A 23,404-nucleotide genomic window follows, 5' to 3' on the forward strand; every position below is an offset into this window, starting at 1 on the left:
TTCGTAATCGGATGCGGACATAGAGAGATTTTCGTAAGAAGGAGGACAATAAGCACAACTATAAAGGTCTTTTTACGAGTGTAAATAGATACAAAAGCGCATTAAGTTGTTGAGACACCAAAATGTAGACCTGCTGTCAGCGTATTTTAACAAAAATTGCTGCGCTATAAAATCATTTTATAGATTTTATAGAAAAAACAAATATAGTTTGATGGTACAGAGGAGACTTTTAAATTTATATTTACATATGTAACTAGTATAACATATGGTTTAATCATCTTAATAGTTTTATATAATTCTAATAAAGCTACATACGAGGGTTGTAAATTAATTTGAAGAAATTATAAACTATTTACGTAGGATAGGGACGACTTAGAATAAGCCTCAAGACAATTAAATTTTTCTGGTAAATTGACTTCTAGCTTTTTACATATATGGTTAACTTGAACTTGGTTAAATTTTCCGTTTCTGTAATAATACATTTTCTTTTCCGGTAGCTGGTCAAGAGCAGTTGGTATTAACTTATGTGGACTTCCTATATCGAGATCTTTCCCTGTTATATATTCAGCTATTTGCAGGATCTGACAAGCTGAAAATGTTAGGTCAATTGTGCTTAAGCAATTAATTTGAGGATTCATATATTTTAATGAACTAAATCTGGTTGCTGTTATAAATGTTTCTGCCTTATAAACTGCACCATCAATTCTAACACAATTTACTATAACGACTTCTAAGTTTATCATATCATTAGTCAAATGTAAAGTTTCTGTTATTTGGAAATAATCTTCGTTTATCGAAATTCCTCCTCCACTTTTTCAATGTTGACTTCCTGTTTTTCCCGGTTTATTCTGGCCATTTCATTTCGCTTGAAATTGGTAATAGTGGGGTCGGACCCCCATGTCTTCTGTAAACATGCTATCGTAAGGTGTTCATCACTTAACATCATCTTGAATTCAATTAGTTTTGACTTATTCAAGGTGTTGCACTTTAAATGCCAAAATTTCACGCTAATATCTTTGTTATTCCGACTAGTCCCTTGATCCACTCCCTGTTGTTGGTAAAAAAATTTCTTCTATTTCAGATCCTGTTTCGTCAGGAACAGTTTTTCTGCAGCTCTTTTTTATTTCTTTAATCTTCAACTTTTCATTTAATACAATTTTCATTGTACTTATAAGGGGTTCTAATTCTATCTAGATTTGTGTAGTTACATTTATTTCTGGATTTTCAACTGTTGTCGGTCTTTCTTGTTCTGTTATTAAATAAAAAAAACAAGTTTTTCAACTGAAAGTAAGCAGTGACATCAAAACTTAAAACGCACAGAAATTACTTCGTATATGAAAGAGGCTGCTTCCTCATCAACGCCCCGCTCTTTACGCTAAAGTTTGACTCTTTCTCTCAATTCTTCTTTCTGAAACAGTAAAAAACATGAACTGTGTGAAGGCGATGCGACACAAATTTTTTATGGCATGAGAATTCTGCTCCAAAATACTTCAATGTTGGAAGACTCAATATCTGTCTTTTGTTTTACCTTTTGTTTCTATCTAATAACGTCCACATCAATAAATCTGAAGACCCTGAAGTACCGTAATCTAATATTTACTTTGCAACTTTTTTTTACCCATGAAAAAATCGCAAGCAATGTCCCTTATTTGTTTTGAGCATTACATTGATACTATCCTTTCGGATAAATATGGAATATCTCCATTTAAAATCACAATATTAGAAATAGAAAAGATAAAATTTCCAAAACCACAGTGGGAGTGTGGAGTATTGAGTAATGAGTATTGAGTGGGAGTTTGGAGTTGTGGAGTATTTTTGAGAGCTCGTCAACCAAAAATAAGTTAGGTTTTAATAAGTTTTAGAAATAATAAATAGTTTCTGTGTTTAATTTGATTTTGGGTACTATTTTCTGCGGATTGGCCTCTGCTGGCACATTTTCCACAGGTCTTTGCGCTGTTACGGCACACATCTTTCGCGTGGCCACATAATTTGCATTTAGTACACCTTTTAGGTTTAGTGGCCATGGCCTGACAGAATAACTTAGCGGCCCAATAGTAACTTTATCTGGTGTTGTAACAAATGAGAATAATATTAAAGATTTAGTGGGCCTCAAATCCTCCCCAATTTTATTTAGAAGCTTCTTAATTTTTGGAATTCCGTATTTATTTTTCAGTTCAATCTCTTTTTGTTCCCCTTCTTCTAAGTTAATATTTTCGTACAAAGTACCAACTTTCTTAAGGTGGTTTATGCTTTATGGTCATGATATTTCAACAGGGTATTCGTAAATAACTGAAGGGTCTCAAAATCATCGAAGTCAATTTTACTTGTTTTGGAGAGCCAAAGGCATGCGGTAATTTTGTTAATCTTATGACCTTTTCCATTTTCTTTTAGTTTGATTATTGTTGGTACAATTTCTAGGCTATTCTGTGAGTTATTTCTTCACTTATGAGAGATACAAACTTTTTGGTTTTTAGCCATCCCTCTTGAATCCTGTTTTCAGGCACCGGTGCACGTTTGAGGCATAAATTTTCAGGCACACGATCAAAGACATATTTTAAGCAGGTTCGGTAAATATTTGTCTTCAGGTTCTCTATGTTCAACCCAGTGGGAATTTAAACGTTTTCAAAAAGTTCGTGGTAACAAACTGTAGTAAGGAGCGACCCGGCTCAATAGTAACCAAAACTCGAAAAAATTGAATTTTGATATCAAAAGCTACATCAAAAGAATCGCATTTTAATGCTGATTTTAAATATATGAGTTTCATCAAGTTTAGTCTTACCCATCAAAAGTTACGAGCCTGAGAATATTTGCCTTATTTAAGAAAATAGGGAAAAACACCCCCTAAAAGTCGTAGGATCTTAACAAAAATGACACCATCAAATTCAGCGTATCAGAGAACCCTACTGTAGAAGCTTCAAGCTCTTATCTAGAAAAACGTGGAATTTTGTATTTTTTGCCAGAAGACAAATCAAGGGTGCGTGTTTATTTGTTTGTTTTTTTGTTTTTTTTTCTTTTTCCCAGGGGATATCGTATCGACCAAGTGGTCCTAGAATGTCGCAAGAGGGCTCATTCTAACGGAAATGAAAAGTTCTAGTGCCCTTTTTAAGTGACCAAAAAAATTGGAGGGCATCTAGGCCCCCTCCCACGCTTATTTTTTCCCAAAGTCAACGGATCAAAATTTTGAGATAGCCATTTTGTTCAGCATAGTCGAAAACCATAATAACTATGTCTTTGGGGATGACTTACTCCCCCACAACCCCTGGGGGAGGGGCTGCAAGTTACAAATTTTGACCAGTGTTTACATATAATAATGGTTATTGAGAAGTGTACAGACGTTTTCGGGGGGATTTTATTTTGTTTGGGGGTGGGGCTGAGGAGAGGGGGCTATGTTGGAGGATCTTTTCTTGGAGGAATCTGTCATGGGGGAAGAAAAATTCAATGAAAAGGGCGCAGGATTTTCTAGCATTACTATAAGAAAACAATGAAAAATAAACATGAAAACTTTTTTCAAATGAAAAGAAGGAGTAGCATTGAAACTTAAAACGAACAGATATTATTACGAATATGAGGGGTTCTAATAATACTTTAGCATAAAGAGCGAGGTATTTAGGAGGAGATAAATACCTCGCTCTTTATGCTAAAGTATTTTTAGTGATTTCAACTATTTATTCTACGGCCTTTCTGATTCAGGGGTCATTCTTAAAGAATTGGGACAAAACTTACGATATAGTGTAAAGAGCGAGGTATTAACGAGGGTACAAACCCCCTCGTATACATAATAAAAATATAAGGTTATGAAAGTTTGTTACGTAAGTTAATTCTTAAGTTACGTATATGTTTTACTAATAAAAACGTTCGTTAAAAATTTAAAGTTCTAGTTGCCTTTTTAAGTAACCGAAAAATTGGAGGGCAGCTAGGCCTCCTTCTCCTCCCCTTATTTCTCAAAATCGTCCGATCAAAACTAAGAGAAAGTCATTTAGCCAAAAAAGAATTAATATACAAATTTCATTTTAATAATTTATGTGCGGAGAGCCGAAACCAAACATGCATTAATTCAAAAACGTTCAGAAATTCAATAAAAAAAACTAATTTTTTCAGCTGAAAGCAAGGAGCGACATTAAAACTTAAAATGAACAGAAATTACTCCGTATATGAAATGGGTTGTCCCCTCTGCAATCCCTCGCTCTTTGCGCTAAAGTTTGACTCTCATTTCTAAGATGAAGAAAAATATACTAAATGGAGCGACAGCGCAGGTCATAATGCTCCCAAATTAATGAATCAAAGAAAATAATGTTATTCCAAAATCATGCCTCGTGTCCTGGACGGGAACTAGGACTTTTGTTTTTGGGATAATTTTGTTCGGGAGAAGGATTAAAAAAAAAAAATTCAAAACGGGACAAAGATTTTCTTTTACTTCTATGCTGTTACTTTTTTACGAGTCAAAGAAACATTTCTAGGGGGGAGGTCGAACCGGGTGAAAACTCATCCTGAATGCAGGCCTTCTTGTACAAAAAGATAATAATGAAAATCTTACTAAGCTACAGAGTAAGTGTTGTATGTCTTAGTATACGGGCCATATTTGTCAATCCTGTTGTTTATTGAACAAAAAAAGTTTTTTTTAATGAAAGTAAGGAGCGACATTAAAACTTAAAACGAGCAGAAATTACTCCGTAAATGAAAGGGGCTTTTCCTCCCCAACGCCCGGCTCTTTACGCTAAAGTTTGACTTTTTTTCTTAACTCTACATTTTAAAACAGTAAAAAAAATTAGCGTAAAGAGTGGGGCGTCGAGGAAGAAAAGCCTCCTCAGTGTCAATATAATCAACAAATATCGTCAAATATAAATCGCAGTCCTCGTGGGAGGGGCTGCAAGTTACAAACTTTGACCTGTGTTTACATATAGCAATGGTTACTGGGAAGTGTACAGACACTTTCAGGGGGATTTTTTTTTTGGTTCGGGGGGAGAGTAGGGGGAGGGGGTCGTACGTGGGAGGATCTTTCCTTGGAGGAACTTCTCATGGGGGAAGAGACTTTCAATGGAGGGGGAGCAGGATTCTCTAGCATTATTAAAAAAAACAATGAAAAAATAAATATGAAAAGTTTTTTCTACTGAAAGTGAGGAGCAGCATTAAAACTTAAAACGAAAAGAAATTATTACACATATGAGGGGTTTACCTCCTCGTAATACCTCGCTCTTTACTCTAGAGTATTTTTAGTAATTTCAAATATTTATTCTACGGTCTTTGTGATTCAGGGGTCATTCTTAAGGAATTGGGACAAAATTTAAGCTTTAGTGTAAAGAGCGAGGTATCGACGAGGGGTGAGCCCCCTCATATGCGCAATAAAAACATAAGAATAAAGAAGTTTGCAGATAAAAAGCAAAAAACACTGATTCTTTTCCAGATCAGGGATAGTTATCCCTGATCAGGGATAGTTATATATAGGTCCATCGGCTGCCGCAACCTACCGATCGAAACCGAGAAGTGTTACCTTAAAATTGCTGAGAACAAAGCTCCTGGTAGGACTCCCCCCCCCAGAGTCCCCAAAAAGTTTCTTGGCAAAGCTCAAATGCTCAGCCTCGCCTTTTCCGCCTCTGTGCTGGTAGGCATGTAAATTTAATATTTTATGCTACGCGTAAATAGATCATTGCAATAAGAGAGGTAATATTGTCTCCCCTCCCCGCCTTCAGTGCTAAAAATCAAGGCGTTGACCAAAAGTATTCCCGGGAATCAAGAGGGGCTAGAAATTAATTTCTGTCCCGCTTCCTCCTCCTTCTGTTGAAAGAAGCTTGAAGCTTCTGTTGAAAAATTCTTTTTTTATGCTTAGTGTTTTTCTTCCTTTTTGGGGGTATTTCCAAGTAGGGCTTTCTGGAAAAGAATTAAGTTTCTTTAATTTTCTGAACTATATCTCTTTTTTTATTAAGTAATTGATATGAATTGAGTTTCTGCTATTAAGGCAGGACGGACTCTCAAGGAATCTTCCTCTACCTCACATGTTAAACATTTGGAGTTTTTCTTACGTTCCTGAATCAGTGATTTCGGCAGTTTTTGTGTAAAAAAAATCAAAAAAAAATCTGGTGAATATTTTGATCCAATCAAATGTTAAAGCCGACAAATATTTTTTTTATAATTCCAAAATAATTATAAAACCTATTTCGAGTTTGCATTGTGGTATAATATATGCTTCCTGGCTGCAGTCCCAAATACTTCACATATTTGTGTTCCGAAGCCTAAAATTCCCCTCAAGAGACTAGATCCAACTGTAATTGGAGTGTGTGAGAATGAATAAATTACACCAAGGGACTAACCATCCTGATTGTTAAAGAGCGATTCAGTCTAGGATTAATTAGTTGTAACTTGCTTAAACAGAATCTAGAGAATAAGTAGCGTGCAGACATCAGACTACCGGTTAATAAATACATGTAAAAAAATATATATTGTATAAATAATTACAAGAAGAATTGCCTAATCGTAATTTTGAGTGATAAACCCCTTCAGTTCAACCTTCTTATGTTTGTTTAGTTGAAGCGACGAAGAAAACTAATACCGTTGTATTTGACCGAGTTGCCGCCTAAGAAAAAGAATTGACTAGGGAGTAAAATGCTTGGACTTAGGCTAGACCTTAAGTTTCTTGTATAGCTCAAGTAGTTTCGTTTATCTCTCCAAAAATACCAGCTGTTTTAGTTTCCATAACTAAGCTGTCAAGATTATAAAGCTGGCCACTGCAAGCTAAAGTTTTTTATGGTTAAAAGTTGTTTTCTTGTTGCTTGGAAAATCTTGTTTCCTTTTGTTTCCCAGAGATGGCTCTCTGCCCCTTAAGCTCTCCAATGACAAGAATTGAACAGTTCCCAAGGTCTCACTCTGCTCTTTTTCTCATTAAAACAGAAGAAGAAAAAACAAGAGCTAAGAGCTCATATGGCATTTGTGACGAGGTCGAAAGAGGTAAGAGCCAAAAGCTCATATGGTATGAGCTCTAGCAAAACTTTAAGAATCAATAGATTGCTTTAATAGGAAAATCAGAGGCTTAATGCAGGTTGGAATTTAAAATAATAGCTCTGAGTCACGAGGTCCTTCTAATTATCAGAATTCATTAAGATCGGATCACCCACTCGTAAGTTAAAAATACCTCAATTTTTCTAATTTTTCCTGTCCCTTCAGCCCCCCAGATGGTAGAATTGGGGAAAACGACTTTATCAAGTCAAGTTGTGCAGCTCCCTGACACGCCTACCAATTTTCATCGTCCTAACACGTCCAGAAGCACCAAACTCGCCAAACCACTGAACTCCACCACCTAATTCCCTCAAAGAGAGCGGATCCAGTTCGGTTACGTCAATCACGTATCTACAACATTTATAAGCGTTTTCCAAGATTTTCGGTTTCCCTTCCATCTTCCCCCAATGTCAGCAGATCTGGTCGGGATTTGAAATAAGAGCTCTGAGACACGAGTTGCTTCTAAATGTCAAATTTCAGTAAGATGAGGTCACCCGTTCTTAAGTTAAAAATACCTCTATTTTCCCAATTTTTCCAAATTATCAACCTCCAGCTCCCCCAAATAGAACGGGTTCGTACCAATTATGTCACTCTCGTATCTATAACTTTTGCTTATTTATTCCCATCAAGTTTCATCCCGATCCCTCCACTCTAAGCGTTTTCCAAGATTTTAGGTTCCCCCCCTCAATTCCCCCCATTGTCACCAGATCCAGTCGGGATTTAAAATGAGAGATTTTAGACACGATATCCTTCCAAACTTCAAATTTCATTAGGATCCGATAACTCCTTCGTATATTAAAATTACCGCATTTTTTCAAATTTTTCAGAATTAACCCTCTCCCCCAACTCCCTCAAACAGAGCAGATCCGTTTAGGTTATGTCAGTCACGTATCTAGGACTCCTGCTTATTTTTCCCACCACGTTTCATCCCGATCCCTCCACTCTAAGCGTTTTTCAAGATTTTATGGTTTCCCCCTCCAACTCCCCCAATGTCACCAGTTCCGATCGGGAATTAAAATATGATCTCTGAGACAAGATAAAATCACAAAAGTAAGTTGTTTTTCAAATGAGAGTAAACATTGAAATGAAACAGTTGAGATTCTCAGCTAATTCCTTGATATTTTGAATCCATCACGAGTTTAATTACGTAATAACTGCAAAGCCTTAATGATGATTCAGATGTAATACCCTTTTGATTATGGAACACGATAAAAATAATATCATTCCCGCTAAGTTAGCTAAATTCTATTCGGGTAAAAGCATACCAAATAAAAAAGAAAATTTTAAAACAGAAAATAATGAAAGAAGATCACTTTATCAAAGCAAGAGTGAAGACCAGACTCGAAGAGGATAGCACGGTCAGAAAAAGTTGAATGAAATTTCGTAAGACCGCACCTTTTATAATATCCACGATTTTCAATTACAAACCCATATACTGACGCCTTGCCATAATTATTAGTTAAATGTTCCTTTTTGTTCTTCCAGGCTTATTCTTCTTTTTTCGTAATAATTTTTCCGAAATTTTAATTTCGGACATAATATTAATTTGGTTCTCTATTCGAGGGTCGGTTTTTTGTTTTAGCCCTCTTTTTCTCTTCCTTTTTGATTTAGTCCTTTTCTTATTTTCTGTGTTTATTTTTTATTACTTCTTTACTTGTCTTTTATCTCTAATTGGTTAATGTCCTTTTTCTTTTCTAGGTTAAAATCAGAGAGCTGAGCAGTAAATTTCGAACTTAATTCTGTGTAGCCCGTATACTGTTGCCGTCTTTTCGTGTGATAGCATCCATTTTCACAGAAAAAGGCGCTGCAACTTTTTGGCGCTAAGAACCCTTTACTTTTTTTAATAAATTATATTTTTGGCTCATCCCTAGCTAAACTAATTTACTGCTCATTCAAGCTCTTCGGCTCCTTGTACAGCCTCTGCTCCTCAGCCAAGAAATCGTATCCTAAGTCAACAAACAGTTAGACAAGAAAATAAGTTGGAGACATTTTATTTATTCTTTATCTAAAAAACATTGAAATGTTTGTTTGAATAAAACTTTAGAATTCTGTATTCTTACAGCTAATCATATACTTACTACTTGCTGCTCCTAGAGTCAGGAATTGTTTAAGGAGCCCTGATAAAAAGATCGAGTTAGTTGGGAAGGTGATCTTGCTCAAAATAATAGTCCTGGAATCCTATAATTGTTTCTTACGTTAGAAAAAGAAGTACCGTATTTATTTATGCTAAGGGGAACGTCGATCAACGTCGAAAAACCGTTTCGACGTTTCATAAGAATCTTTGTGGAAAATTAAGAATGTCCTGCAACGTCTCCTATTACTGCAGGGAATTGTAACAGAGTTCATGGTTTATCTTTTAAATGTATGTAAACAGATAATGTTTATCTGTCAAAAATAGAAACATTTTAAACCTATGGAAATCTGCAGAAGAAAGGTGTTAGTTTTGCTAAAATTATGCGATTAAAATGGATTTTGACATATTTAAAAAAGGGTTTTTCACAGGGCTGTTATATGTAAACAGGGGCTGTTCTCTCCTCAATATCTCGCTCTTTACGCTAAAGTTTATTACTGTTTGAAAAAGTAGAGTTGAGAGAAAGAGTCAAACCTTAGCATGAAGAGCGAGGCGTTGAGGAGAGAACAGCCCCTTTCATATACAGAGTCATTTCTGTTCGTTTTAAGTTTTAATGTCGCTTCTTACTTCAGTTGAAAAAACTTTTTTTTTTTTGTTTTCCTTCAAAGTCTGCATCAACTGTCTTTTGAAGTAAGGAAAGTCATGCTTTTAAAAGATTCAAAGTTTCTCCTAAGTTTTATGTCCTAATCTTTTCCTGAGCTATAATCTACTTAATTACTTACTATCTACTAACTTTTTGCTGTATTTTTCGGAATCGGTTGCTGTTTCCCGAAGACAACTATTTTCAAATATTTATAAAATTATTTGGATGTTCGTATTTTTTCATATATAAAAGATTTTGGTTTTCATTGATTTTACGCTACAGTCAACATACTAGGCAAGCAGGCATTTTTTCTGTTAACATTCCCTTCCAGCATCCAATAGTCAGGCAAAAACACTTATCTACCAACAAAACCGCAAGGTTAACAAAATGAAAAATTTGGATTCTTGATGTCGTGGAATCACAAGAAAGCCAAGCGCCCAGGATGAATTTTGTCAGTTGGAAAATGTTTAAGGAAAGAGCGATATGACCAGAATGTATTATTTTTAATTTCTGACGAGGGGTCTTCGCATTAAAGAAGTTATTGTAGAATCCTTGAAAGGAGTTCATACGAGAGGAAATATAAAGTTCTAGTACCCATTCTAAGAATAAATGATTGGAAATTAAACCCCAACCCATCTTTTCCTCAAACACATCTAATCAAAATTTTGTTTTTGTCATTTTATTCAACATAGGTGAAAGGTCCAGTAATCAAGTTTTTAAGGATAAACCCCTCCCCCATACACACACAAAGCGCTCAGGGCAAGGCCTATAAATTATAATAGCTGCCCATTGTTAGCATATAAGGTCTTATAAAAGGGGTTGGCCGTACAAACTTCAGAGAGGGCTCATTTAACTGGAAATTAGAAGTTCTAGTGTCCTTTTTAAGAGTCATAAATGATTGGAAGGCAGTTAGCCACCCCTTCTTGTTTCTTTTCCCCAAATGTTTCCAATAGAAGTTTTTGTATAGTCATTTTGTTAAAAAAAAGTATAAAAAAAAAACAGGTAACAAGGCTTTCGAGGTTGATACCAACTCAAAAAGGCTAGGGATAAGAGTTGCAAGTTATGTCTCAGGGGCATACAAAGCTTTTATGGAAAGGGTGGTCGTTAAAACTTTAGAAGAGGCTTTTTTGATTAGAAACTATAGTTTTGTTCTCTTTTAAAAATCAAAAGTAATAGGATGGGAGCTAGGCCCCTCCCGTAGCCCTCTTTTCTCCAAACGTATCTCATTGAAGTTGCGATATGCCAATGTAGTTTAAAATAGTTCAAGGAACATTCAGGTCACTATCAAAGTTCATAGAGTGCAGAGCTAAACAAGTTTTCAATTGAATCTGATATAATCCTTGCTGAAATTTCATAAACTTGTGTGAAAAGCCCAGCGCATATTACAAACATGTGTACGTTTAGGGTGGCAAATTTTACTATTGAATTTGATACCTGTAGTGTCCCCCTCGTGACTGCAGATCGTAAAAGGGTAAAATACAAACCTTTTGATCTTGTCCTAACTTCATTTTAGAGATGCCACTTATGGCCATCAGTAGTTATTAAAATTATAAGGCAGGGCATTAATCTGAATTAGAAGACAGAGTTGACCAACTTGACCAGGATACCCAACTTGATACTTTATCTACGGTAGGAAACCAAACCCCAATATGGTATTGATGGAATCTTAATGGAGTGAAAACACAAATAAGGCACTCTCAACATTTTATAAAGAATGGACCTCTAAAAGGCTAATCGCTTCCATATGCCTGCTACTCAAACTGAGAATGTGAAAATCGCCACCGTTCTGGTCAAATTTTCAAACTTGGATATTCCTGGAAAAGTGTTTGCAGCAAAAAGTAAGCTCGCACTGTCAGGTGTATTTGTTTAGGAAAACCTAACTAAAAAGCGTCACGATCTATTAAACGCGGCTTGTAGCACCTTTGGCCCAAGAAGTGTTTGGTCTGATCCTGGACAGGTTCTTGCCAATGTTCCGGGTGAAACTCTTATTCGTAAAATAAATTATTTGCATTAATGCATTAGTATGTGACTTGTTAATACTTTTCTTGATTTGCAAATACCTTCATCAGGTCATTATATTTCATTTATTCACAATTTCTTTTTCATTTCGTTTTATTATTTTTTTTCTTTATTTATTTAATAAAATACCGTAAAATACCACACAAAAAATACCGTACGCACCTGGAGAGACTAGTCCTCTAAAGAAATAGTACTTTGACTCATTCTTAGAGTACTTGTACCAACGTAATTTTACAATGAATCAAAGTTTTCAAAATTTGCTTACTGAGAAAGAAATTACAAAATAACAGTGGCTTGCAGCCAAAATGAAATTAATGACACTTCGAATTCTAGTGCTGTAAATAGCACAACAATCTGAAGTGCCTGAGATCAATGTGGTGGCAAAGGCTAATTAAAAATGATTCAGCCTCACAAGAATAGAAACCACATAAAAAACGTTCTATCAGAGGTAACGCTATAGTGCTGCTTATAGAAAACACAATAAGGCTCAAATGTTTTATTTTTTCCCCAGAGGCACTTAATATGGAAGGGGTTGTCGTATAAACTTCAAGAGTTCTAATGTCCTCTTTAAGAGTCAAAGTAATCGGAGAGCAACTAGCCCCTCCACGCCCTTTTCTCCTCAGATACATCCAATAAATTTTTAGGTAGACATTTTTTTTATTGCTCAAAAACCACACAACAAAAACTCTAGGGTCGACACAACTCCCCAGGGTCCAGGGACGGCCGTTTTAAGTTATGCCCTGGGGGCAAATATGGTTCTTATAGAAGAGCTCGAATAAATTTCAGAGAGGGCTCATTTGATTGGAAATTAAAAGTCAAAAGGTTGCCATTGATGGCAAAAATGGAATCACAAGACGAAAAAACTTCAGAAATGAAGTTTTATTGCAGTCAGAAAAAGGAAAAATAATTTCCAAAGGAGGAATTAGAGCCAGTCTGGGGATTATTCAGGTTCAGGAAGAGTTACCTGTTGCTGCAGAAATTCTGAAGTGAGAGTGGATCAGGAAGACTTGCTGTTTGTTACCCCCTAGTGAAGAAAATCACTAAATCAACAAACACTAAACTACAGTGTTCTTCTATCACCGGATGAGATCTCTGAGTCAGAGCAGCCGAGAGCTGGTTTTCAGGACCTTTATATATGTTTATATCTGATCCAAAAAATTATTTTTCCGTTCACTTTAAGGTTTGAATGAAAAAAAAATATCTATAAACAGTAATTTGTTTTTAGTACAGTAAAAGTGACAGTTGTCTTCAGGGGGTAGATTTACGAAAGAACCGTTCTTATTTATGTTAATTAATTTGTTTTAAATTGGAATCTATTGACACCACATTTGTAACCCAAAATTTGAAAGAATGTTATATGCATGAATTCAACGAAGATCGTAAAACACTTCCAGAAATCTGATTCTTTTTTTAATTGTGTTAATTTTAATAAATTAAGAAAAATTAGCTATTAAATTTTCAATAAAAAAGATTCAATTTTAATAAATCAAGAGATCAGTTTAGTTCAGAGAAATGCAGATGTGACCCTAGATATGATCAACAAGGTTACTTCTAGATTGATTAATTCTTCTGACATTAACTCTAGTAGAAATTTCTCACTCATAAAAAAACTGAAAAAGAGGATAAATTTTGGTCCCCCTCTCCCACAACAGATATTGAATATAATAGTTGTTTGAGTGGGAAGTTATCATCTGGTATTAATTGTTCAAATGAGTACCTAAGGCTGTATCCAGGGGGAGGGCTAGTAGTTTTCAACCCCCACTCCCAAATGTTGGTTCGACTTGTAGAAACGTAACAAAAATGAATATTATATAATTTTGTATGCGTTTTTTAATTTTTTTTTCTTTAACAGTAAAAATAAACCGTCAAAAGAAATTGTTTTGTATCCCCCTCCCCCCGGTGGAGGTTTTTTGTCAACATATGGCACACACTCCGCAATCGTTTAAAGCCTCCATGTTTCACAGCCAACTTTATAGCTGTCATAATCCTGACTTCTAGCATTCTTATCTTGTTTTTAGGACTTTTATTCATTTTCTTTAAACTTTCTTCAACTGCGAGAAAACTCCCTGCGCCTTGAATATTCCTCCTTCAAATCTTAACGGCATCAATTTTCTTTCTTAAATCTTCTAACTGGGTATGAACACCTGCTGAAACGGTTCACTACTGCCCCCAAAAGTCCCCTATGCCATCTAGCACTGGCAATTCTTGACATTTTCTTTCAACCTTTTGTAAATCTGTTTTCCCCTAAAACTGAGATCAGGCAGTTATTGATACAGTAATATTCCTACACTAATTTTGCTTTATTACACAAACAATTGGAGAAGGGGTATTGCGGCCAGTTAGGATAAAAACTCGAAAAGATGGCAACGATAACTCAGCATTTTGAAAGTACAATTCAAGGAATATTTATAAGTTTATTAAATAACTCAAGCAAAAAAAAAATGTTTGGCAGATTTAGCGGTCAACCCTGGTGCTAAAATGGGAAATAATGGAGCCATAGTATAATAAAAATACGATAATAAAAAGTAATTAAAAAGAGCACTAGAACTTTCAATTTCCAATCAAATGAGCCCCTTACGAAGTTTGTGTAACCACCCCTTCCATAAAATCTTAAATGCCATAAGTATAATATTCAGCAGTATATTACTCTGAGAGTTTGAAAAAACTATAGCATTGTCTGTATCAAAAATTGGTACTCAGGAGACAAGCATGATTTTTTTTTTTTGCGTTTTCAACGTGGCAGATGAGCAATACTATTGACCTTATTAATTTTTGATAAGGTCAACATTAATTTTAACCTTATTGCATACTTTTGGTCTATTAAGGTAAAGAGGAAGTCCCCCTCCGATGGGAACGCTTAGGCAGGAGCTATATCAAATGCTGGTTGTAAACTTTGAAAAAAGTGAAAGTAGGTTAGATTCATAATTAAATTCTTAATCATAATTAAGTTCTGTGAAATTCCCACTTCCTAGATGACAACATTAATATTATAAATTCTGAATATTTGCAGGAACTGACAGATTAAACTAGGTCAGTTCCGGTCACATGCTTCAATGTTTGTTTCCTTGTTTCAGTGTATATAAGCCAACGTTTTAAATTATTTTGTTCAGTCCTTATTCTGTGTCTGTCCTTGTCGTACAAATATGGACTGTATGGCTGAAGGAGCTCCACAAAGATGGCTTGAATAGTCTTATGAATGTATGTATAGTCTGTTTAGGGCAAATTTTTCCATTTTTTGGGGTAATGTCGCTGCCAAGAAAAGGGGTAAATGCTTTATCCGAACTTATAATACGTCTTTTTAAATACGCCTATAATTTTGAAACTGGCACAGAATACAAACTGGTGTTAAATTAAATATAAAAAAAAATAGTTTTTTCAACTAAATGTAACGATTGGATATAAACAAACGGATTTTATTACATATGTGAGGGAATCCCTACTTCAAGACCTCACTCTGTATATTACAGTTAGCTTTAGAACTTGTTGCTTTAGCTTTTTTCTGAATTTTGCTTTGGAAAAAGCTTATTATTTTAATTAAGCAACCCTTTTGCTTCAGGAGTCAAACTTAAGGAATTGGGACAAAATAAAAAAAAAACTCAAACTCCTCGTGGTAACGAACTGTAAGTAAGGAGCGAACCGGCTAAATAGGAATAAAAAAAATGATACCAATAGAAATATCAAAAGAATCAGCTAACTATACTGATTTCTAATATATAAGTTTCATTTAAGTTTAGTTTTACTCATTAAAGGCTACAAGCCTGAGAAAATTTGCCTGATCTTCAAAAAAAGAGGGAAACACCCTTTAAAAAAGCATATAATCTTAATGAAATCCACGCCATCAGATTTGTTCTATCAGAAAATACAACTTTAGAGGTTCAAAAGTCCTATCTTCAATAATGTTGAATTTTGTATTTTTGCCAGAAGAAGACACGTGTTTATTTGTTTGTATTTTTCGTTGTTTTTTTTCCCATGAGTAATTATATTGACCCAGTGACCCAAGAATATCATGTTCGAAAGAAAATGAAAAATTATAGTGCCGTTTTAAGTGAAAAAAAGAGATTAGAGTATGGCCAGGCCCCCTCCCCTTTTTATCCCACAGCCGCCCGATCAAAATTTTGAGATAGCAATTTTGTTCATCTTAGTTGAAAGGCTCTGTTGATGCAGGGCTGCCAAAGACAGCCATATCTATCCCTCTTATGAGTTTGAATCTTATGCCGCCTGACTTAAATCAAACGCAAGTCCCTTCTCCATCATACCAGCCCCTCCTCTTGAAACCCTGGAGAAACTGGTAAGAAGCAACATTAGCCAGTCTTCTCAGTATTTCCACTGTTGGGATTTCCCCCTAAAATGAGAATTTTTTTAAGTATTTTAGGGGCGAGAGTTTTTTTTAGGGATTTGGGGATTTTCTAGGGATTTTTCCTCTCCCAGTAGGCTTTTAGAAAAAATTTTGAGGGTTTTCCTTTAATTTGTTCATCATCATCTTCTTGATCAGTGAAGCTGGATATTTCGATTTAGGATCTGTTTCCTTGCCAATTGAACTTGCGAATAGAACTATAAGCCTTGATAGTTCTGTAAAACGCTGGGAATGCTAACGGAACGCCTGGAGTTAGTCAGCCTTTCCTATTCATCCTGTCTTGTTGTGCTGTGGCTATAATATATGCTATACTATAATATACTTATGCTGGCATATCTTTGAATTCAAATTTATCACTCGTACCGTTATATCTCTAGGTCACTGCTCTCGAAGCATAATCACAACAGTTTTTTGTAATTCTTAATTATTTTTATTTTGGTTGTAATTACTGACTGTAAGGGGTTATTTTTCCTCTTTTCTTCACACCTCATTGGTAAGCACAATCAAGATAGGGTTTTAATCTCTTTTAACTGTCCATATCATTGTAAGATCCTTCAGAATGTTATTCCTTTACGCTCAGCGTTTTCTATAAAGCAGCTTTCACATTACGAGGCTAACGTAAAAATCCACACAACCATAATGATAAACTACAATCATCAAATTATCATAAGCAAAATACTCAAAAATTAAAAATGTGGAACGAGATACGAGCTCTGATCAAGAATGAAAGGCGTTCTAAAAAAATTAGTGAATTCACTTTCAAAATTAATTAATTGATCATCCGAAAGTCCGATTATGTTACAACTATGTTAACTTGTTCACAGCGTTGCATAAACTCGGTATAAACTACACAATAACTTGCATAATTGCATAAACTACAAAAAACTTGCTTCGTGATATTACATAACGCAAAGTCTTAAATTATGCTACTGTGAAGGGACCCATCCGGATGCTTAACCCTATTCATAATAATGACCATGCACCCAACAGGGCTGATCATTGCATGTGTGTAAATCTACCCTTTGTTACAGCCTCTGTGTCTACTTGATGAAGAGACGAAAAAAATCCGTTCTCTTCGACAGCCAAAACTTCTCCAAGAAATAGACACAGCAAATTTATTTGAGTCACAGTTCATTGCATATGAAGCAAAGATTAAGCCGGCCGGAAGTATAGCGTAAGTATACAACTATTCGTATAGACAATTACGCCATAAGATATGAACATTCTTGTTCACACCTTTGTCTGGTCCTTTTCGCATAGGATTATAAACTAAACGATAAGACTTTAGTGGTAATTAGGATCAGCCGTAATTAGCATTTGATGTTTGGAATGATATTGTGTTTCAGAGCTCTTATTTTAAATCCCGACCGGATCTGATGACATTGGGGGAGTTGGAGGGGGAAACCCCTCCACTATCTTTACTACTATTACTATGAAGAACTCACCGCAGCACCAAGCCACTGGAGTCCAAGACAGCTACGCACGCTCCTCTATCCCAATTTATTCAGAGCCTCCCTCTTTACACCCTCCCAGGAAGTTTCTATTCCCTTTAAATCTTTCTTTATGACATCCTCCCATCTCAACTGCGGACAACCTGCTTTTTCTTTAGCCCTAGACAGTTGGCTGAAAAGGACAATTTTTGGTAATCAAAGCGGTAATCAAAGCAGCCCTACAAAGCGGTATTTACCTACGATATTTGCACCACCTACTGTTTGAAATACGGTCTGTCAGAGGGTTTCATTACTTTATTTATAATGATTTATTTACGTTTTAAGCATGACTTTTTTTTTCGCTACTTCTGCTCCCCTTTGGTTTAAATTAGTTCTGTACTTTTGTTGAAACATCTTCTGTTTGTTAAGTTAAAAAAATTAATTTCTGTAAGTTTTGTTGATATTTTTTTTATTGATGAATAAAAGCAAAAACATTTTGGGTTGCTCTTCATATTCTGGACAAAATTTTGCTAGGAATTCTAACTTAACTATATTATAGAACTACAAGTGGTTGGATACGGGCACTAGTATTTAAAAAAATGTGAACAATTTTGGGAATTTTTGGGGGGTGAAGCTGTTCCGTCGTATCTACTGTTACAACCTTTGATATAGACGAATAATGATCAAACACTTCGTTGTAGGAATTTTTTTGTGTGTGCTATATTTTGCTTTAATAGCTTGTTTGTTTACATTTATGCATTTTGAGCTAGTATATTAGCTAATATAGTTCCAATTTGTTGTAAAAAAAAGAGGAGATGAAGAATCCCTGACAAGATTTGTTTCCAGTTGCGATTCCCTTGGTTCTGAAACTTTTATTGAGGTGTCTTCACGGCCTGAAATTTTAATGAGATCAAAAAAAGAGATCACACTAAGAATATAAAACACTAATAACACACACTATAACACACACTTTCAAACAGTTCGTGGTAACGAACTGTAGTAAGGAGCGACCCGGCTCAATAGTAACCAAAACTCTAAAAAATGGAATTTTGATACCAATAGCTACATCAAAAGAATCGCATTTTAATGCTGGTTTTAAATATATAAGTTTCATCAAGTTTAGTCTTACCCATCAAAAGTTACGAGCCTGAGAAAATTTGCGTTATTTTAGAAAATAGGGGGAAACGCCCCCTAAAAGTCATAGAATCTTAACGAAAATCACACCATCTGATTCAGCGTATCAGAGAACCCTACTGTAGAAGTTTCGAGCTCCTATCTACAAAAATGTGGAATTTTGCATTTTTTGCCAGAAGGCAGATCACGGATGCGTGTTTATTTGTTTTTTTGTTTTTTTGTTTTTTTGTTTTTTTTTTCTTTTCCCCAGGGGTGATCGTATCGACCCAGTTGTCCTAGAATGTTGCAAGAGGGCTCATTCTAACGGAAATGAAAAGTTCTAGTGCCCTTTTTAAGTGACCAAAAAAATTGGAGGGCACCTAGGCCCCCTCCCACGCTAATTATTTTCCCAAAGTCAACGGATCAAAATTCTGAGATAGCCATTTTATTCAGCGGAGTCAAAAAACCTTATAACTATGTCTTTGGGGACGACTTACTCCCCCACAGTCCCCGTGGGAGGGGCAACAAGTTACAAACTTTGACCTGTGCTTACATATAGTAATGGTTATTGGGAAGTATACAGGCGTTGTCAGGAGGATTTTTTTGGTTTGGGGGAGGGGTTGAGAAGAGGGGGATATGCTGGGGGAACTTTCCTTCGAGAATTTGTAATGGAAGAAGAAAATTTCCATGAAGGGAGAGCAGGATTTACTAGCATTATTAAAAAAAAAAACAATTAAAAAATAAAAGTGAAAAAGCTTTTTCAGCTGGAAGTAAGGAACAGCAATAAAACTTAAAACAAACAGAAATTATTACCCATATGAGGGGCTCACCTCCTTCTAATACCTCGCTCTTTACGCTAAAGTATTTTCGGTAATTTCAACTACTTATTCTACGGCTTTTGTGATTCAGGGGGTCATTCTTAATGAATTGGGATAAAATTTAAGCTTTCGTGTAAAGAGCGAGGTACTGACGATGGGGCGAATCCCCTCATATATGTAATAAAAACATGAGAATACAAAAGTTCTTTACGTAAGCTAATTTATAAGTTACGTAAATCTTTTACCAATAAAAAGATTCGTAAAAAATTAAAAGTTCTAGTTGCCTTTTTAATTAACCAAAAAATCGGGGGGCAACTAGGCTTCGTCCCCCGCTCTTTTTTTCTCAAAATCATTCGATCAAAATTATGAGAAAGCCATTGAGCCAAAAAAAAAATATGCAAATTTCGTTTTGATCATTCCTCTGCGGAGAGCCAAAATCAAAACATGCATTGATTCAAAAACGTTCAGAAATTAAATAAAAAAAACAAGTTTTTTCAACTGAAAGTAAGGAGTGACATCAAAACTTAAAACGCACAGAAATTACTTCGTATATGAAAGAGGCTGCTTCCTCATCAACGCTTCGCTCTTTACGCTAAAGTTTTTTACTGTTTTAGAAAGAAGAATTGAGAGAAAGAGTCAAACTTTAGCGTAAAGAGCGGGGCGTTGATGAGGAAGCAGCCTCTTTCATATACGAAGTAATTTCTGTGCGTTTTAAGTTTTGATGTCACTCCTTACTTTCAGTTGAAAAAACTTGTTTTTTTTATTTAATCAAACTAAGAATCAATACAACCATTTTTTTTCAAACATTCTTTGTCGCTGATGAGCTCCCTTCGGCCAACAAATCAAAATTTGTTATCTACTTGTCCTTTCCGTCCAATATTCCCTCACAGTTTCAGCTAGGTCACTTAAGGCGTTAATCTATACCATTAACCGTATATGAACTATTGAAGACGTCTCATTCTGATATCCTGGATGGAGATAGTGTCATTTGATTTAGCTCAACATCACCTTCAATTTTTACAGAAAGTTTCAAATATCTTAGCCATTCCTGCCGTATTGCAGATGAACCATTTTGACACCCTGGATGCATACAGTTCACCGATTTAGTTCAATATCCCCATCGGCATTCCCTCAAGACAGAGTGTTTTTTGATTTAGTTTAAAATTTCTCTCAACTTTCGGTGAAAGTTCCCACTTAATACTCTTAAATGTTCCCGAGTTATTGCATATATGCCATATTGACATTCATAATGCACTTAATGTCTCCTGAATTAGTTCAATATACCTCTCGATATTCACTCGAAATTTTTACTTAATACTGTTAATTGTTCCTGAAATATTATAAATGCGCCCTTTTTTTACCTTTATGTTCATAGTTGCTTTTGACTTTGTTGTACAATGTTTGTTTATTCCCTGAAAGTTTCTACTGTGGTCCATGGAACTTCCTGAGATACTGTCAATATGTCTTTTTGGCACCCTTGATGCACATAGTGCGTTTTGATTTTGATCAGTACCATCTGTACAACTATTTGAAAGTCGCCTTAACACCCTAAGAAGTTGCTGAGATATTTTTGATATGCCCTTTTTTCAACCTGAATGCAGGTAGTATCTTATCGTTGAATTCAATTTGCTCTCTGATCATTCCTTGAAAGTTAAACTTGATATCAAAAGCTGTCGGTGACATGTTGCGGATACTGTCTTTTGACAATTTGTTCGGGATTTATCTCAACATGCACCGAAGGTTTCAGCTTTATACTTTAAGCAATTCTTGTTATATTATAGGTTCATCATTTTGACGAAATGGATGCACATAGTGTCTTTCGATTTAGTTTGGAATCATCCCCCAGCATCCTCTGAAAGCGTCTACTAAATACTCTTAGCCGCTCTTGATATTTTGCAGACGCACCCTTTCGACTACTTAGGTGTATATAGTATACTTTGATTTTGTTCGACACCCTCCTCACCAATGATTGAAGGTTTCAACTTAATACCCTTAGAAATTACTAAGATATTGGAGATGTGCTCTTTTGACTACCTGGATGCACATATATTCTTATGATTCAGTTCGATTTTCTTCTCAACCTTCTCCTAAACTTAAAACCCCTAGCTGCTCAGTTATTGTATACTAGCCATTTTGACAATCATGATATTAGTCTACTTTTATGTTAAATTCCTGGTCTGGCATGTTGAGAGCCAAAATAATTGGACAATATCAACGCGGTAGCTCCCGAAAATGTCTGGGACAGCACTGCAACGCAACTGTGACCATGACTGGGGTCTCATTCGGAACCGGTTTTAGACTGATTGGAAACCAATAACATCTGGATTGCCTCGTGGGTTGGACCTCACTTCCTCAAGGCCATGGTCACACAACAGTTGCATGCGCAATCAGTTAGCAATTCTAGTCTCAAAACAGTTGCCCCGTAGCCGCTGGACCTTAGTCGCTCCTGAGCCGTTCTTGATAGTGCAAATGCGTCTTTCTTACGACCTTGTTACACGTAGTACACCTTCCTGACTCTCATACAGTTCACCACCCTTCTCACCATCCCCCAAGACCTGACTCAATTGGATTTCAAAGGATTTCAATAAAAGGGGTACCAGAATTGATAATAAGTAAAATACGCTTAGCTACATATATATATATATATATATATATATATATATATATATATATATATATATATATATATATATATATATATATATATATATATATATATATAAATTGCATAATATGTTAGTTCTTCATCACTTTTTCGATGGTTTTATCTCCGTGGGGCTCTTAGAAAATGTAAATTTTTAAATCACACCTTATCTACCCATGAAAGTTTTTGCCCAGAAAATTTCTTTTCCGCCAAAAACTAATCCATGTTACCCCCGCCCCTCCTTAGGTAGTGCTCATTTTCACATTTAGCATTTATCTTGTATTGACTAATTCAATTTTAAGGAACACGTTTGTATCTGTGCTTTTCCTTTATCACAAAATGTTCCAGGAAAGTCTAAAAGGATTTGTTAATAGCAAGCATAATTACATGTGAAGAAAAAAGGTCTTGACCAGACATCGCAACAATCTTGAGGTTTTCGCTCTTGTAATGTATTTAGCCAGTCTTCAAAATTTAGCCTTCTATCCGTCTATTGTCTGCAAATGATTTACTTTTCTTTTCTTTTCTAGATAATGAAGTAGCTGGGCAGTAAATTTCGGAACTCTCTCTGTATAAGCCTGTTCTCTGTTGCATTCGTCTTTTTGTGTATAGACGCTTATTTTTACATAAAAAGACAGTGCAGCAGAACTGGTTTCTTATAATTTTAAAGTTTAAATAAAAAAAAACGCGGGTTCTAAACCTCAAGTTAAATAGAATCTCAGTAAAATTTGTGTATATTTTTTTGCTCCTCTTTTTATATTTTACTAAAAAAATAGAACCCTCAAAAATTTTTTAATCAATTTTGCTTCAATTTTTTGCTCATCCTTCACCTAACGAATTTACTGCTCATTGAAGCTGTTCAATTATGTGGCCTCTGCTCCTGCCAAAGAACCTCTTCCTGACTCAACATACAACAACATTTTTTTATTTTATATTTTAATATAAATTTAATCAATAAAATATTGTTTCTTTGTATTCTTGCAAACTGCTTGTTGTTCTTAGAGCTAGGGATAGTTCATAGGGACGGAGTACAAGATAGAGAAAATTAAAATAAATACATAACTATGTTTATAAAAACAATTTATGAAGAGCACTTACTATACACGAACAACTATTGTATACTTTCAACTTTAAGCATCCCCTTTTAAGAAGGGGATGCCATGAAGGAAAAGTGATATTGTGGTTATGTTTCAAAAACAGTTTCGACAGACCTATTTTGGGCCCGCCATTTTATATTTGCGGATTAATGCTAAACTTAAAAAATGTAGCTAGGACTTTTTTATATATAGAGTGAACCTGATAAAAGTAGGAAAGGGGTTCTTGCTTGT

The 23,404-nt window shown here is 35.3% G+C and overlaps 1 long non-coding RNA gene across 1 annotated transcript; it reads left to right on the forward strand.

Moving 5' to 3' along the window:
• Positions 1–14,678: 14,678 nt before the first annotated feature.
• On the forward strand, positions 14,679–23,051 carry LOC136042401 (uncharacterized). Its single transcript, XR_010621288.1, has 3 exons — positions 14,679–14,918; positions 17,106–17,248; positions 22,607–23,051. It is a non-coding gene; the product is annotated as an uncharacterized LOC136042401 (long non-coding RNA).
• The last annotated feature ends 353 nt before the right edge of the window (positions 23,052–23,404 follow it).

Source organism: Artemia franciscana, unplaced genomic scaffold (assembly GCF_032884065.1).
Source record: "Artemia franciscana unplaced genomic scaffold, ASM3288406v1 Scaffold_1241, whole genome shotgun sequence".
Lineage (NCBI taxonomy): Eukaryota > Metazoa > Arthropoda > Branchiopoda > Anostraca > Artemiidae > Artemia > Artemia franciscana.